Source organism: Pongo abelii, chromosome 7 (genome assembly GCF_028885655.2).
Source record: "Pongo abelii isolate AG06213 chromosome 7, NHGRI_mPonAbe1-v2.0_pri, whole genome shotgun sequence".
Taxonomy (NCBI): Eukaryota; Metazoa; Chordata; class Mammalia; order Primates; family Hominidae; genus Pongo; species Pongo abelii.
In genome coordinates this window covers 95,824,108-95,828,485 of record NC_071992.2, presented here as the reverse complement: position 1 = coordinate 95,828,485, position 4,378 = coordinate 95,824,108, and the positions used below count along the sequence as shown (strand labels likewise).

General features: G+C 41.1%; 1 non-coding gene and 1 pseudogene across 1 annotated transcript; both read right to left on the bottom strand.

The window, feature by feature from the left end:
• On the bottom strand, positions 1 to 59 carry LOC112134781 (U7 small nuclear RNA). The gene has a single exon (XR_002916133.1). It is a non-coding gene; the product is annotated as a U7 small nuclear RNA (small nuclear RNA).
• Positions 60 to 859: 800 nt separating this feature from the next.
• LOC100452354 (small ribosomal subunit protein uS2-like) lies at positions 860 to 1,851 on the bottom strand (annotated as a pseudogene).
• Between the last annotated feature and the right edge of the window lie 2,527 nt (positions 1,852 to 4,378).

The window sequence follows — 4,378 nt, the reverse complement described above, 5'->3', positions numbered from 1 at the left end:
GAGGATTTTCTGGTCACTGGAAAACCTACTAGACAAATTCTAAAAGAGCTGTAACACTTCTGATTGTTTTAATGTAAATAATTTCTTATGGCTATATTAACAAAGAACTATTACAGTCACATATATGGTTTTTTTTTTTTTTTTTTTTGAGACGGAGTCTCACTCTGTTGTCCAGGCTGGAGTGCAGTGTCACGATCTCGGCTCACTGCAAGCTCCGCCTCCCAGGTTCACACCATTCTCCTGCCTCAGCCTCCCGAGTAGCTGGGACTACAGGCGCCCGCCACCACCCCTGGCTAATTTTTTGTATTTTTAGTAGAGACAGGGTTTCACCGTGTTAGCCAGGATGGTCTCCATCTCCTGACCTCGTGATCCACACACCTCGGCCTCCCAAAGTGCTGGGATTACAGGCATGAACCACTAAGACTGGCCAAGGTGGATTTGTTAATAAAATGATACTTTTTAATGATACTTTTGGGAAAAATATTGGCTTCAATCAAGGCACAGATTATGTTGTTTGCCCCTTGTCTTTATTCCAAATACATGCAAATAATGATACTGATATAAGCCCAAAAGATGCCAGACAGAATTTCACGATATTGGTTTTCATATTTGGGAAATGAATATAAACTTTTGATGGAATTATTTTGGATATATGCTGGGTAGAAGGCAAAATGAACATTATAAGACACCATTTTAAATAAATTTGGCGTCAACCTATCAGTAGTTACTTGTAACTAGAATAATCTTTTAAATGAAAGTGTGTATAGAAGAAAGCCAGTGTCACCCACGATTAAACTTTTTTTTTTTTAGAAACTGATGTTTATTTTCCATCAACCATTTTTCCATGCTGCTTAAGAGCCTGTGCAAGAACAGCTTAAGACCGTTCAGTGGTTGCTCTTACCCATTCAGTGGCCTAAGCAGTGGGAGCTGCAGACCAGTCTTCCGTGGCAGGCTGAGTGCTCCAGTTTTCAGTAGGGAACTGCTGAATAGGCACAGAGGGCACCTGTACACCTTCAGACCAGTCTGCAACCTCAGGCTGAGTAGCAGTGAACTCAGGAGCTGGAGCAGTCCATTCACCCTGAAATTCCTCCTTGGTCACAGCCTTTTCAGCAGCAGCAGCCTGCTCTTCTTTTTCAATCTCTTCAGGATCTCTGTAGAAGCAGAAATCAGGCATGACCTCCCATGGGTGTTCACGGGAAATGGTGCCACGCATGCACAGAACTTCCCAAGCCAGCATCCACCACATCAAACCCACTGAGTGAGCTCCCTTGTTGTTGCATGGGATGGCAATGTCCACATAGCACAGAGGAGAACCTGTGTTACACAGCACAATGGTAGGTAGGTTAACATAAGATGCCTCCGTGAGAGGCTGGTGGTCAGCCCTGGGGTCAGTAAACACAAGAGGGCCGTGGCTCCCGGAAGGCTGCCTGGATCTGGTTAGCGAAGGTTCCAGGAGTGAAGCGGCCAGCAATTGGAGTGGCTCCAGTGGCAGCAGCAAACTTCAGCACAGCCCTCTGGCCAGTATTCCTGGATGATATAACACTGACATCAGCAGGGTTTTCAATGGCAACAATGGCACGAGCTGCCAGCAGAAGCTTCTCCCAGGTCCTCTTCAGATTTATGATGTAGATACCATCACTTTTCCTTTTATAGATGTACTGTTCCATCTGGAAGTCAAGATTGGTGCCACCTAAGTGGGTTCCTGCTGCAAGGAACTTAAGGACATTCTCCTCCTTCATTTGCAGGACATCAAGGACTCCGGACATTGTGAAAGTTTCCCTTTAAGTTACGACGGGAATCCAGAACAACGCCGTATGGACCCCTCTGTAGGTAGCGTGGAAAGGCGATTAAACTTGTTAAAGCAAGGTGAGAAAAGCAAGAACTTTTGGATACTCTCTAAAAATCTGAATTTGTGTTTCAAGTACAGATGTAAATTACAGCTTAATAACATGCTTATGGGAGAAGAGCAAGCCAAAAGGGCTGCAGGTATGCAACTCCAGACCACTCTGAAAACCCAAAATGTTTTAGAAAGTCAAAATAACTTATTCAACACCTTCCTGCTAGCCGCACCCCTTCCAGGTTAATCTATTTTTTATTCATAATCTACTTTTGTTCTGTATCACGCTTTTTTGTAAAGTTTGTGGCTCAATTACTTCTATTTTGCAAATTCTACTTCCCCTTCTTACCGGCTTTCCTTCGCTAGTTTTAAGGTTTTCCCCTCAAAACCAGGGTTACCTCACCTCTGATGCCACCCCATCTTCATATATTCTTCACAACTCTTCAGGTAAACTGGATCCTCATTTTCTCAAAAACAGCTTTGCAATTCCTGATGTGCATTTGCTATCTTATAAATAAAAAAGTAAAATATTATTTGCTCCTACTTATACACAAATGTTTTTTATTAACTCCAGATTGGGTGAATAGTTGAGGATTTTGAAGAAGTTAGATGGAGAATTCAGGCAAAGGCTCTTTTTAGGAAAAATAGGAATGGGAATAGAGCCTATTTGTGAGGTGGCTGTGTCCACCTGGAAGCCACTTCTTCTATCTGCATAGATATGATGAAGGAAAGACCCACCCCATCAAGACTTTCTCCATATTTATGTGTCATTTCCTTTCAGCCTATAGCTCAAAATGATCTCTGTTCTCTCCTGCTGGATTCAAGCATCATTAAGTACTTAGCAATTGTTTTAAATAATTTTGAATAATAATAATATAATCATCTTCACGGAACATAGAGAAAAATGAGAAAAGAAAAGAAAATCACCCTTTTTTCTGCTACCCTAAAGCAATCTTTGTCAGGGTTTTAATACATTTCTTTCCTTTTTCTATCAACTTAAAGATCTCTCCTGTTGCCAAACGTTCTTCATAATCATAATTTATAAGCTATGCATAATCCAATATTTTTGAAATACTTAATTTTTTGACATTTTAAAATCACAATACTGTGATGAATGTCTTTCTGCATGTACTTTATCAATATTTGGGGTTTAATAATTATCTTTAATTAACCTTAGCCCTCCAGGACTCAAGCAATAGGACAAAGCATGTCTTGACGTCTATTTATTCCAACTTCATATAGGAGGGTATCCCACTGTCAGCAGGTAGAAATGCTAGCATTTGTTCATTTGGCTGTCTAAAGGAATGCGGTCTTGTTAGTCTAAGCCAAAGACCATTGTGAACTTGACGAATGTTATTTTTATTTTTTTATCATTATTATTTTTTTTTTTTTTGAGACGGAGTTTTGCTCTTGTAGCCCAGGCTGGAGTGCAATGGCGCAGTCTCGGCTCACTGCAACCTCTGCCTCCCAGGTTCAAGCAATTCTTCTGCCTCAGGGTCCCAAGAAGCTGAGATTACAGGCATGCTCCACCACACCCAGCTAATTTTTTTGTATTGTTAGTAGAGACAGGGTTTCACCATGTTGGCCAGGCTAGTCTCAAACTCTTGATCCCAAGTAATCCACCCACCTCCGCCTCCCAAAGTGCTGGGATTACAGACATGAGCCACCGCACCCTGCTGATGGATGTCACTTTTAAAGAAAAAATAGGTAGTTTGGCTTAAAAGGGAATCAGAGGGAAATTCACCTCTGATAGCGTTTTGTTCATAATAAAAAATACTTTACATTTAATCTTCATTAAAGAACCAAGACAATGTTATTCAAGGTTATATGCTGCAGTGTTTTAATAGATTGAAAGGGTTGATAACTTAAAGTTGGTTTCTTCAATCTCATTTTTCATTGTTTCCTCCCAAATAATGTATTTCATTGTTAATATAAAAGTGCACTGTTGCACTCGCAAAAGAACTTGGCAGTTCATAAAGAATGGGAAAAAAAATATGCAAATCTTTGCCAATCTCCAAGTCCCTTAAGGTTAATTTAACTGTCACAAGTAATTTTCCAAGAAAGAAAGTAGCCTGTGTCCATGAACCAGCCAGTTAACTCATCTACACTTGCAGCGTGCATTTTGCTCCTGTGTAATTTTTTCATCACAGTATGACTTACTGCGTCAGAAGCATTGATAAGGGTGGCAACCACATTCTGTTCACACTGAATATTTGGGCAAATCTTTGAGCAAATCTTGAAGTCATTCTGCAGCAGGTAATGGGTCCTTCATCACAAATTCACAAATCACCAGCGTTAGATAATTACACTACCCATCCATAATTCTTTTGTTAAGTGGCACATCCATGCAATCACCGTACATGATTCTGAACACATCAATAAGATACTAGGGCCAGGCGCAGTGGCTCACGCCTGTAATCCCAGCACATTGGGAGGTTGAGGGGGGCAGATGGCTTTAGGTCAGGAGCTCGAGACCAGCTGGACCAACATGGTGAAACCCCGTCTTTACTAAAAATACAAAAATTAGCCAGGTGTGGTGGC